The 14,251-nt window shown below is 32.9% G+C and overlaps 1 pseudogene; it reads left to right on the top strand.

The window, feature by feature from the left end:
• The first annotated feature begins 1,486 nt into the window (after positions 1-1,486).
• LOC141559505 (riboflavin kinase pseudogene) lies at positions 1,487-1,939 on the top strand (annotated as a pseudogene).
• Positions 1,940-14,251: the final 12,312 nt, after the last annotated feature.

The following is a 14,251-nucleotide window of genomic DNA, read 5'->3' as shown; positions in this document are numbered from 1 at the left end:
AGTAACTCCTAATTATTGCTGTAATTTTGTCTTCATTGGTGAAAAGTTCTCCATTTTCATTTTTAAGACTAACAATTTGATTTTCCTCTTTTATTTTTCTAATCAAATTTACCAAATATTTATGTAGTTGATTTTTTTTCATAAAACCAACTCAGTTTTATATATTAATTCAATAGATGTTTTTTTTACTTTCAATATTATTAATTTCTCATTTTAATTTTTAAATTTCAAGTTTAGTATTTGATTGGGGGGTTTTAATTTGCTCTTTTCCTAGCTTTTTAAGTTACAAGCACAATCCATTGTCCTTCTCTTTTTCTATTTTATTTAACTAAGCCTCTAGAGATATAAAATTTCCCCCTTATTACCACTTTGGCTGCATTACACAAATTTTGATATGTTGTCTCATTATCATCATTCTCTTGGATGAAATTATTAATTGTGTCTATGATTTGCAGTTTCACCCAATCATTCTTTAAGATGAGATTATTTAGATTCAAATTACTATGTGGTCTATTTATCCCTAGCTTTTTGTTGAATATAATTGTTATTGTATCATGATCTGAAAAGAATGCATTTACTATTTCTGCCTTTCTGCATTTATTTTTGAGGTCTTTATGTCCTAATATAGGGTTAATTTTTTGTATAGGTTCCATGAACTGCTGAGAAGAAAGTATATTCCTTTCTGTCTCCATTCAGTTTTCTCTAAGATATAGTATACCTGATTTTTCTAATAGTCTATTTTCCTCTTTAACTTCTTTTTTATTTATTTTGTGGTTTGATTTAGCTAATTATGAGAATGCAAGGTCTGAGGTCTTTCACTATTATAGTTTTGCTGTGTATTTCTTCTTGCAACTCTCTTAACTTCTCCTTTAGGAAGTTAGATGCTATACTACTTGGTGCATATATGTTTAGTATTGATATTGCTTCATGGTCTATGCTACTCTTTAGCAAGATATAGTTTCCTTCCCTATCTCTTTTAAACAGATCAATTTTTGCTTTTGCTTGATCTGAGATAAGGATGGCTACTCCTGCTTTTTTGACTTCACCTGAAGCATAATAGATTCTGCTTTAGCCTTTTACCTTTACTCTGTATATATCACCCTGCTTTAAATGTGTTTCCTGCAAAAAACATATTGTAGGATTCTGACTTTTGATGCAGTCTGCTATCAACCTTTTGCTTTATGGGAAAGTTCATCCCACTCACATTTATGGTTAAAACTACTAATTCTGTATTTTCTGCTATTTTACCTCCAGATTATACTTTTCTTTTCCTTTCCCCCTCCCCCTAATCCTATCCCCATTATTAAATTTATGGGCACCACTTGCCTCACATAGCTATCCCTCTTTAGAATTCCTCCTACTTTGCCCCTCCCCCTTTTCCTCCACTACTGGCTGGCCCCGGGGGGGAACCATTGCCCTGAACTCAATGGCAGCTCCACCATACTCTCCACCCCGGCCATCTGCAGAGCCCGGAGTCAGTGACGTGATGAAACACCTGCCTTATTTCTGCCTGGGCAAAGTGGTGAGGGGCTTCAGATGCAGCTTCAAGCAGCTGGGTATCTCCACAGCTAACTTTCCTGAGCAAGTAGTAAATAATCTTCCATATGATTTATCTCCTGGAATGTATTATGGTTGGGCCTCTGTTGGAAATGGTTTTAAGTATAGGATGGAACCCATCTACAAGAATACTAAAAAATCTGTGGAAACTAACATTATACATACCTACAAAGAGGACTTCTATGGGGAAACCCTTAGTATAGTCATCACTGGCTACATCAGACCAGAAAAGAACTTTAGTTCAATTGATGCCCTTATTTCTGCAATTCAAGATGATATTGAAGAAGCTCATAAGAGACAACTGAATTTACAAGAACATTTGAAGCTCAAAGAAGATAATTTCTTCCATATGCCAGAAAACAAAATAATGAATGGCCACTGATAAAAAAGTCATTTTATTTAGTTGTTCATTTTCTTCCTTGTATTCCACTATTCTATCACTGTTGCAGCCTTGTATTTGATTAGCTTAAGAAAATTTTCCCAATAGCTGTGAATATATTTGCTATTTTAAACACATCATGGCAGAAGTAACAAAAAGGTTCATTGAAAAATCAAGATTTTTGAGAAAATGTTAGAAATATACAGAAGCTTTATGAAAGACATCATAGTAAAAGTAGAGAGCATAAACAGAATCTTGAAGTTTTTTTTTTTGTTTGTTTTGTTTTGTTTTGTTTTGTTTTTTTATGATGCATATTTGTATATAAGTAAACCAAGTCATTTGTTGAAGATGAGAAGAGAAGTCATGCTAGGAATTTCCAACTAATGCTATAAGACCTAGGTGCCATGGAGAAGTGAAATGAGCATTGTGACAAGTTTTGGCAATTTAATAACTTGGAAGAAATGGTAGTATTTGTGTTTGATATGTGTAGTACAATATGTTTTGTTAAAGATGGAATATTATGAAACTTTTTAGAATTATTAGAAAAAAGTTTCTTATTGGTGTCAACTTATTGCACTGTTTTCCATTTTATATTTATTTTCATGCCCTGGATTCTAAGGGTTAAAAAAAAAAAAAAAAAAAAAAAAAAACAGTTCAGAGCTATAGCTCTCAAATTTCCATGTATTTACTGTCCTTTGATCATAAATATTTATATTCAAAATTATTTGAAGCTTCTTTTACTTTTAAATTTTGATTTCTTTCTATTCATAATCTTTCCAATTTATGGTTTTATGTATAGTGTAATATCTAGTACTTTCCCTACACTACCATTAACTGAACAATAATAGATATGCAATGATTCAATTTTATTTTACAAAACTTTAAATATTGCAACCCACCCTATTAACTCAATAAAGTGAGGGGGAAATATAATTAACCAGTTGGAGAGAAAAAGCCAAAGTTCAGCTAATGTTTCCCAGAGGGAAAACATTTAAGGGCCAATTAAATTGTAGAATATATGAAAAATTATTTAACTTATTTTTAATATAATTATGTATTTTAAGCATGTATAAATTCTGCTGTTGTGTAATTACATTGTTAATGCCAGTCTAATATTTCTAATTTGAAAAGGATTATAAATTAAAACTTTTTTCAATGGGGGGCAGCTAGGTGGTGTAGTACATAGAGCACCAGCCCTGAATTCAGGAGGACCAGAGTTCAAATTTTATCTCAGACACTTAACACTTCCTAGTTGTGTGACCCTGGGCAAGTCACTTAACCCCAGCCTCAGGAAAACAAAAAAAACAAAAACAAACAAACAAAAAAAAACAAAAAAACTTTGTTTAAATCTTTTCCATTTTAATCCTCTGTACTTTTCCTCTTTCTAAATAAAATAAAATAAACACCTGCAAAAAAAAAAAAAAAAAATCCTCCTACCTCCTTTGAGTTCTTCCTCCTTTGTTATACCTTTCCCTTATTTTCTCTGTATTCCCTTCTAATATTCTTTTCCTTTTCCCTTTTCCTCTTCCCAAAAGTTTCTCTCTAAAGCAAATATGTTTAATATTTTCTCTTTGAACCAAATCTGATTAGAGTAAGATTCACACAATATTCTTCCCCTTCCCTTAATTCCCTCAGATAAGATAGATTTCCTTTGCCTCTTCATGGAATGTAATTTCCCTCTTTTTTCCTCCTTTTACCTTTTTCTGATACAATCCCTTTTTTTTCATTAGGAAGAAATGGAATTCACCTGTTTCATTGAATGTCCTTCTTCTTTCCTGGAAGAAAATCCTCAGCTTGAGTTTATTCTTGGCTGCATTCCAAGTTCTTTTGCCTTTTGGAATATCAGATTCCAGGCCCTTCAATCCTTTAAAGTGGAAGCTGCTAGATCCTGAGTGATCCTTCTTGTAGCTCCTCGGTATTTGAATTGTGTGTGGGTTGTTTTTTTTTGGTCTGCTTATAATATTTATATTATTTTTATTTTTTATGCTTCTCTTGAGTCCTATATTTGGAGGTAAAATTTTTCATTTACTTTTTTAATTAATTTTTATAAAAAAAAAATATACATAGATAATTTTCCAGCATTGACAATTTCAAAAAATTTTGTTTAAACTTTTCCCCTCCTTCTCCCCACCCCTTCCTTCAGATGGCAGGTTGACCAATACGTGTTAAATAGGTTAAAGTATAAGTTAAATACATTATATGTATACATGTCTAAACAGTTATTTTGCTGTACAAAAAGAATCGGACTTTGAAAGTATGCAATTAGCCTGTGAAGGAAATAAAAAATGTAGGCAGACAAAAATATAGGAACTGGGAATTCTATGTAGTGGTTTATAGTGAACTCCCACAGTTCTAGTGCTGGGTGTAGCTGGTTCAGTTCATCACTGCTCTATTGGAACTGATTTGGTTCATCTCATTATTGGAGAGGGCCTAATCCATCAGAATTGATCATCTTATAGTATTGTTGTTGAAGTATGTAATGATCTCCTGGTCCTTCTCATTTCACTCAGCAGCAGTTCATGTAACTCTCTCCAGGCCTTTCTGAAATCATCCTATTGGTCATTTCTTACAGAACAATAATATTCCATAATATTCATATACCACAATTTATTTAGCTCTTCTCTAATTTATGGGCATCCACTCAGTTTCCAGTTTCTGGCCACTACAAAGAGGGCTGCCACAAACATTCTTGTACATACAGGTCCCTTTCCCTTCTTTAAGATCTTTCTGGGACAAATCCTACTTTCTTGGGAGTTCTTTATCTTTTCCAATTTACTAATTCTGTTTCCTTGTGAGTTCTTTACTTTTTTCATTTCACATTTCAGGAAGTTGTTTTCTTTTTCCACTTTATCAAATCTTCCTTTTAATGAGTTATATGCCTTTTCCATACTCTCTTGCACAGCTTCTCTTTCCTTTCTCCATTTTTCTTCTAGCTCTTTTTTAAGAACTTTTATAATTTCTTCCAAGGGAGCTTTGTGTGGTGGGGACCAGATTATATCCCCTTTTGGGACTTTGTCTGTAGACTATCTGATATTAATCTCCTCAGGGTTGGAAATCTGCTCTCTTTCTGTATAGAAGCTATCTATATTTAGAGCTCAATTGGCTTTTTAAATCATTTTTTAAAAGCCTTTTGTAATGGACCTGGAACTGATCCCCCCTGTGCAGAAGGGAGCCGCCCTAATGTCAGTCATTTCCAGGATGTGGTTCCGGGTTGACTAATAGAGCTACGTGTCAGTAGATGCGTAACTATGAGTTGCCTGGCCATATAAAGAGAAAAACGGCTAATCATTGCTAAAGGAGCTGGCCCCGCCCACAAAGGGAAGAATTGGGGAGGGTCCAAGAAGATTCTGTTTTAAAGTAGAGAACAGCAACTGCTTGGGGAGACATTTTGGGGAGCAGACAATAAAGAACAGCTCTGCTACATGTTGGCTCTCTGTTTGCTTATTCCTTGCTCCTGTCTCTGGAGCGGGGGCCGGAGACGTCCGAAGGCTGGTGGAAGCTAGAAGGGCACGGTAAGAAACTTTCGGTTTCCAGTGAGACTGCAACAAGTGCTGTGGCAAAACCCCAACAGCCTTTAGGTTCTGCCTTTAGGGCAAGGAGGTTCTCAGCTTCTTCTACAGAACAGGGTTAGATGAACAGTAGCTGTCCTTTGAATGAGCTTAGAAGAGTGGCCATGCTGTGGGAAGAGCCCCACAAAGTGGAAGTGCTACTGCCCTGGGAAGAGCCCCATTGTGTAGGAAGTATCACTGTCCTGGCAGAGCCCATCATTGTGGACTGCGGCTGGGCAGCTGCATTGTGGTCCATGCTGAGTCACTCACAGTGCTGGCATTTTGGACTACACTCTGCATTTGGTGTTTGTGTAACTTCTCTGCTGATGTACTGCTTTGCAGCCAAAGCAGAGCAGCCAACTTGTGATATAGTCCTCCTTCAAATTCTCCATCCATGGAGACCAAATCCTGTCCAGATCTACTCAGCCTGGGTTAGCCTCTGTGTTCTGCCTCCCTGCCTGTGTTTGCCTCCTCTTACCCCAAAAAGATAGACCTTTTCTGGCAATCTTCTCAGTTATCTTTAGCTGGTAATTTGTTGTACTCCCAATATTCGTGGGTTTTACCAGTCAGGTACTATTTCTGAGGCTGAATGAGGTAAGTAGTAAGTGAGGGTAGAAGAGAGGTCAGAATGAAGAGTGTGTTCTCTCCACCATCTTGGCTCCACTCCCCCTTCATGTTTTTTTCTTACTTTAATCTTTTTATTTTTTATTTTGTTTGTTTCTTATAGACTTCTATTTTCTGTGCTTTTGTACTGATTTTCTTTTCCTGGAATCCAATCTCTCCTCACATGTATCTCTTAGAAAGCCTAGTTTTATTCAAAGTTAAGATAAAAAATTACATTCTAAATGAAAGTTTTCCTCATTTCCTCCAGCTACTAATAACTACTTCTCAAAACAAATTATTCTGTATTTATTTATTTTTATCTAGTTGCATCATTACCTGTTATATCCTTAACAGAATCTAAGGTTTTTTTGTTTTTTTTTAGGGCAAAGATTGTTTGCTTGTTTATCTTCAGTATCTAATATTGTCAATAGAAGAATAGGGTGAGTAAGTATTTATTAATTGATTAATTGAGATATAACAAATATAACAATCAGGATAAGAGCAGTTAGAAAATGAATGAGCACAAAGCATAAACATAATTTTAAATAATATTTTCTATGATGGGAATATTTAATTGCATGTAATACATATATATATATATATATATATATATATATGTATGTATGTGTGTGTGTGTTTACACATATGTGTTAAGAAATATAATGTGTGATGCACTGTGTTAATCTGGGGATACAAAATGAAGCAAAAGTTAGTCCCAGTTCTCAAGAATCTCACAATTTCATAGGAGAGATAAAAAATAATTTAATCGGTGTAGGTTAGGTTATAAAGGCAAAAGCTTTTTTAGTACAGATACTCAGGTTCCAGATGGAAAGAAATAAAGGATTCTTTAGACATTGATGATTTTACAAAGGAGAGAGTTTACTTTGCCCTAATATAGCAAAGGTATGCAACAGGGTATAGAGTAAATATATATCAGCATTTAATTTCTTTGGACACAAATTTCTTTGTCTCCATGTGGAAAATTATCTGGTCAATCAGCTTTCTGGATACAGTGACTTGTGTGTCTGCCATACTCACCAAGTCTAAGGATATGGAAACCACATGATTTTTACTTTTTATTAACAGTGTTACTAAAGTTAGGGACAGTCAGATTTCATGAAAGGAGGGAACTTGACTAGAGAATTGTCTAGGGAAAGTAGGGCTTAAAGGAATTTGTGTTTGGAGTCAGAGTAGAGAGAGATGCAATAGGAAAATACTGACCTATCACAAAAATATATGCTAATAATCAATACACAAAATAAATATTAAATAATTACCTATAACACACATATATGCATAGCTTACATATTTATGTGTGTTATATTTGTGAGTATAATTATTTCCATTTATCTATTCATCATCTAAGTAGATTTTTGAATTAACTACTTCCTGTTTTCTGATGAAGTTATTGATTCCACATAGGGAATGTTTAGAAAATCATTTCTAGGTCCTTCAACAGATTCACTTCCAAAGAGTAACTTATTCTTAAATAGTGTTTCTATAATAAACAGATAATAACTGAGTGGTCAGGGGCTAGAACATTTGTCTAATTATATGGAGGGGAAAAACAATGAAATATATCCCCTTTAATCCCATAGAAAGATTTCTGCAACATGAGACTATTATCCAAAGAATTTAGGGGTATACTGATGATTTGGTACATTCTGTTCTGTTCTGGATAAAAATATAAAAATAAATATTAAAGCATCCCAGAACCTTCAAAAAAGATGAATTGAAACATTTTTAAGGCCATAAAACCCTGGAAAATTGGTAGGACATGGCTATTGCACCAGAGTGAGAATGGAGTTCAGTTCAGTGCAGGTTGCACTAGCAGCAGTAGCATCAACACAGTCCTGGAAGCAGCAAAGCAGGAATAGACCCCAGAGTGAGTCAATGACAGCAGTGGCAGTTTCTAGACCTAACAGCCCAGTGACACCAAAGGCAATTTACAAAGTTATCAGGAAAAGTTTGTCATATTTGGCTAAGAATTAAGCACAGTTGAGCAGCGACCACACCAGCACAGCCCCAGCCTCAGACAACCAAGAGCAGATCTTGGTAACCAATCATTAGCAGCAGCAGCAGCAGCAGCAGCAGCAGCAGCAGCAGCAGCAGCAGCAGCAGCAGCAAGTGCTGTAACTCTCACTCCACAGAGAATAAAGAAGTCCAACAGTTGTTGGTGAGAAGGAGATTGCGGGGGGGGTCCCTTTTTAAACCATGAGACAAAGACTGTTTCTTTGCAAATATTCAGATATGGGTTGGAGTGCTTGTTTCAGGCAGTTTCAGGGTGAGTAAAAAGGCTAACACACCAAAGGTTGCAGCCACAGTAGAACAGAAACCCTGCTCATAGTGGCAGAGCAGAAAAGAGTGCTTGTGGTCATTCAAACTCCAGAGCACAGTCCAGGAGAGCAGCAAAAGCACCTATCACCTTGGAAGAACTGAAAACTTAACTGCTATTTAGAAGTACCTTTTAAAACAGCAGCACAAAACACCTGAAGGTTGGGATAGTGCTTCCTACACTCTCAAAGCAAAGCTCTACTTGAGAGTTAAATAATGATCTGGGAAAATGAGAAACAACAGAAAATGATTCTGAATATTGAAAGTTACTACGGTGACAAGAAAGATCAAAACACACACTCAAAAGATAACAAAATCAAAGCTCCTACATACAAATTTTCCAAGAAAAAAAAATCAAAATTGATTCACATCACATAAGTCTTTAAAAATAATTAAAACTCAGGTTACACAGATAGAAAAAATTGGGAAGAGAAATGAGAATTATGAAAGAAAATTATAAAAATGAGCCAACTTGGTAAAAGTGACAAAAAAGATACTGAGGAAAATAACACCATTAGACATAACACAGATTAGATCAAATGATAAAGAAAGTGCCAAAATCCAATAAATGTCTTAAAAAGCAGAATTGACTAAATGGGAAAAATAGCTACTCAAGAAAAACCTCCTTTATAAGAAGAATTGGACAAATGGTAAAGAAGGTATAAAAGCTCACTGAAGAAAACCAAATTCCTTAAAAATCAGAATTAAATAAATGAAAGCTAACTTCATGATAAATCAAGAAAAAAAAATAAAATTAAAAGAATGAAAAAAGAAGACAACGTGTAATAATATCTTCTTGGAAAAACAACTGACCTGGAAAATAGATTTAGAGAAATTATTGAAAGCCAAGATCATAAAAAGATCTCTCTCTCTCTCTCTCTCTCTCTCTCTCTCTCTCTCTCTCTCTCTCTCTCTCTCTCTCACACACACACACACACACACACACACACACACACACACAGACACACACACAAACATCTTTCAAAAAATTGCCAAGGGGGAAAAAAAATCCACCAATCACCTTCTGAAAGAGATCCCAAAGTGAAACTACCAGAAATATTATAGCCAAATTTCATATCTGTTACAGCAAGGATAAAATATTTCTAGCAACTAGAAAGAACAAATCCAAGAAGCCATGTCAGGATAACACAAAATTTATCAGCTTTTATATTAGTATTGGAGGGCTTGAAATACAATATTCCAGAGGGCAAAAAATCTAAAATGGCAACTGAAAATCACCTATCAAGTCAAACTAAGTATAATATTTCAGGGGAAAAATGATTGTTTTATGAAATAAATATCTTCCAAGCATTCTTGAATAAAAGACTGGAGCTGAATAGAAAATTTGGCTTTGAAAAAGCATATTTTAGAGAAGCATAAAAAGGTAAACAGAAAAGAAAAAATCATAAGGGTCTTAAGATTAAAGTATTTTCATTCTTACATGGGAAAGATGATACTCTTAACTCATCAGAACATTCTCATTATTAGAGCAATTAGAAAGGAGTATATAGAAATAAGGCACAGATTTTAGTTTATTGTTAAGGAATAATATCTTTGAAAAAATTAAATTAAGGATTGAAGGAGGAATATACAGGGAGAAAGGATAAAGGAAACACAGAATGCAGTAAATTGTCACATTTAAAATAAACAAGAATAAAGCTTTTGTAGTGGAGAAGGTAGAGATAAGGGGGGGATGAGTGAACCTTACTTTTATCTGAATTGGTTAAAAGAAGAAATAGCATACACATTCAATTGGGTATAGAAATCCATCTTAACATAAAGGATAGCAGTCCAAACCAAAACAACTGAGAAGGAAAAGAGTAAAAGGAGTGAGAAAGAATAAACCAAGGAAATACAATTAGCAAGAGTAATTGTGAAAAAAAAATTGAAGCAGATTTATCTGATAAAGAATTCATTTCTCAAACATATAGAGAATTGATTCATATATATATAAATAAGAGAAATCCCCAATTGATAAATTATCAAAAGATAAGAAAAGTTTTCATGCAAAGTAATCATAGCTATCTGCTGCCATATTAAAAAAAAATGCTTTAATTTAGTATTGATTTCAGAAGTGCAAATTAAGGCAATTCTGAAGAATTTGCATATCTATTAGATTGTCTAATATGACAGAAAAGGAAAATACAAATGATTGGAGATCAGGTGGAGGAAAAAAAGGGACATTAATGCATTGTTGGTAGAACTGAGAATAAAATTGTGAATTTATTTAACCATCCTGTAAACAATTTGGAAATATGCCCAAAGGCCTAAAAAATTCTGAATACCCTTTGACCACTACTTGATCTGTACCTCAAAAGAAAGAAAAAAAAAAAAAAACAAAAGGAAAAGGATCTATATGTACAAAATTTTTATGAGCTCTTTCCTGGGGGCAAAGAATGAGAAATTGAAAGGAAGCCCATCAATTGGAGAGTGGATCAATAAATTGTTGTATATGACTATGATAAAATATTATTTTACTATAAGAAATGATGAGCTGGATGCTCTCAGAAAAATCTGGAAAGAATTCCATGAGTTGATGCTTATGTACTATGTACAAAGTAACAGCAATATCGTAAGATGATCAGCTGTGAATGACATAACTCTTCTTAACAATGCAATGATGCAAGGCAACTGAGAAGAATTTGTGATGAAAAATGCTATCTATACCCAGAAAAAGAACAGATTGTATGTCAAAGAGATTGAAGTATATTTTTTATTTTTTCTTGAGGATTTTTTGTTCTATATTTTCTTCACAACATAAGTATTATATAAGTGTTTTGTATGACTACATATTGAATTGCTTTTATTCTCAAAGCAGGAGGTGGGGAAAGAGGAAGGGAAGGAATTTGGAACTCACAATTTTAAAAAATGAATGATAAAAATAGTCTTTACATATAACTGGTGAAAAACTAAAATACCACATATTTTTAAAGAAAGGCAGATTCTATAGCAACATGATGAGATAAATTGAAATTGCAAAGTTTTACATTTTCAATAATAGTCTCAGGAAAAAACAGATATCATTTACTGCTAGTCACATCATAACAATTATCACTTGAAAATTATTTCCCAAGTGCCAAACTATTTCATTATTGAAAATAATATTTGTTCATAATATTTTTTGAGTAAATGTAAAAACTTGTCACAGTTAAATTAAAAAATATATTATGATATATAAATATTATGAGGTACACCAGAGGGAAAATTAAAAAAAAATAGTCCAAATGTTTTCAAATGTTAAAGAAAATTATAAAAGTTGAAAATTTACTGGCAGCACTTTCACCAGAATTATGAATGTAAATATCTACATATTTACATGTGTGCAAAATATACAGAGATAAAAGAGAGAGAGACTGAGGCAGAATTGGAAAGCCAAAAAAGAAAAATTTATCAAAAACAATTAGACATATTTCCTTTACTTTGTCTTAGTCAAAACTATATGTATTGGCAAAACTATATTTTGGCAAGGACATCACTAAAATAGAGAGCATAAAAATGAAAGCAATTAGCCTTTTTGATTCTGTCGTTTTTCAGTTATGTTCAACTCTTTATAACCCATTTGAATTTTCATGGCAAAGAAATTGGAGTGACTTGTTATTTCCTTCTGCAGCTCATTTTACAAATTAATAAATTCAGCAAACAGAGTTAAGGGACTTGCCCAACATCACACAACTAGTATATATCTAAGATAAGATTTGAACTCATGAAGTTCCTCAATCCAGGCCTGGTACTCCATCCTCTGTAACACCTAGTAGCCCTATCATGGATGGTGAATAGCCCAAAGTTCATGTCAAATGGGAAATAATTGTAAGATTTTTAAAAACAAATTATTTAGCCTTGGGATTGTTTGGGATAAATTGTATGCTAATTCTCTTAGTATTTTAAGTATAATAGATGCATTCTTCTTGGCCACAAAGATCAGACCTATGAAGCATGGTTGGATCAGATAAGGAAGAAATTTAGGCTTGATATAGGGGGAAAAACTCATTTAAATAACACATTATTTTAACAATAACATAAAATTTATTCAAATCAAACATATACCATCTTAAATCTTTCAACTTTTCATTTGAACCTAAAATGTCTCTGATATTTTGTGATGTGATAATAGCCTTTTATTCTTTTCCTTTTTAAAATAGAAATTTCTTAGTCCTTAAATAATATTTGCTTTTCTTAGAGGAAAGAGGGATCAAAAATTTATTTTAGAATTAGAATGGAAATAAAAATATATCTTATCCACCCCATCCCATTTAACAGTTGAAGAAACTGAGTCTGATATGTAAAGTTACTTGTTCAACATCATACTTCTAGTAAGAGATCAATTTGAACTGTCTTCATGGATTTTACTTTTATTCTACATGTTATTCTAGCCAAATAATCCAAAGTGTCTAATTTAATTTTTTTATAAAATATCAATCACCCCTGATTTATAAGTCAGATCAGGAAAGGAATTCTATAAATTCCTTTCAAATATCCAAATTCTAGACAGTTGTCAGGTTCAAGGGTTTATTCTTTTTTTTTCTTAAACTCACTGTACAACAAAAGATCTTGATACAAGAGGAACTTTCTGATTTATATGTGAAATATGCAGCCCAACTAAACAGATCTTGACAACTTTTCATAGTCTATTTCAAACTGTCAAGATCTTTTGAACAAATAATTTATTTAAATATTTAATACAGGCAAGCTCTGAAAGATCAAAGTTTATTCTATTTTAAATAAAATTTAAGTGTATCAGAAAATTAGGCAGGATGTTCTGAAAGAATTGAAAGGACATTTTGGCTATAGAAAAGAATTTCAAATGTGACAAATAACTATTAAATAAAGATATAATAACTTAAGGAAGAGTTATTTTTTCCATGTGAGTTTCTTTTTTTAAGAGATATAGCCTAAAAAAGAAGTAAACTATTCTCTGTTAGGAAATGGCCACATGAAATATTAAATCAATTAGTCTTGTATGTTTAATAGGATAATCTTTGAAAACAAAATGAAATAAAATCCATAGCATAGAGTTGGGTTAGTTATTATAGTTTAACAGAAGATATTATGTATAATATGCAAAATCTGTATATTAACATATTCCAGATTTTAGAATTATAGGGGAAAGGGAGAGGGAAGTTTCCCTAGTAAGTGTTGGTGAGCAAACACCTTAAGAAAAGAAGAGTGGTAGAAATGAATCATATTTCTTTTTAACATCAAAATAATAAATTCATTCAAATAGCATAGTAGTTAGGAAGACCTCAAACCACTTGATTAGCAATAGGCTGATTTAGATATAAAAAAAGAGACAGTGAAATTAAGGTAGGAATTGTTGACTATATCTTGTGTAAGACTTTATTTCAATTCCATAAACAACCAAGAGCAAAACATTGTTCCAGACATTTATAATAAAAAAAAAAAAAACAAAAAACTTAAAAAAATAGTCTTATCTTTAAAGAATTTTCATTATATTGAGTTCTCATTTTAAAAATATGTAAATGCTTTTATAAAGTCCTTATTGTGATTATGCTTTCACTAGTTATTATAACTATTGCAATTAATACCATAAGTGAATTAGTTGTTTAGAGAGGTTCATAGGTTGAAGTAAAAGGGTGTGTGCACTATAGAAATCATGAAGATGGATGTCAGCCCTGAGCATGCTTACAGTAGAATGGTGTAGCTCTATTCATACCTATGGATTTAATGGAGAGGAAAAAAAAGAGAAAGGTCTAAAATTGGATTCCTTTACCTGGATTTCAATAAACTTTGCTATTGTTTTTAACATCATATTTTAATTTTCCTTTATAACATTAATTCAAGGCTACAAAATGGGTCATCACACACACGTACA

The sequence above is a fragment of the Sminthopsis crassicaudata genome, chromosome 3 (assembly GCF_048593235.1).
Source record: "Sminthopsis crassicaudata isolate SCR6 chromosome 3, ASM4859323v1, whole genome shotgun sequence".
NCBI classification, from domain to species: Eukaryota; Metazoa; Chordata; class Mammalia; order Dasyuromorphia; family Dasyuridae; genus Sminthopsis; species Sminthopsis crassicaudata.
Note: the sequence above shows the minus strand (reverse complement) of the source record. Positions and strands in the feature narration are given on the sequence as shown.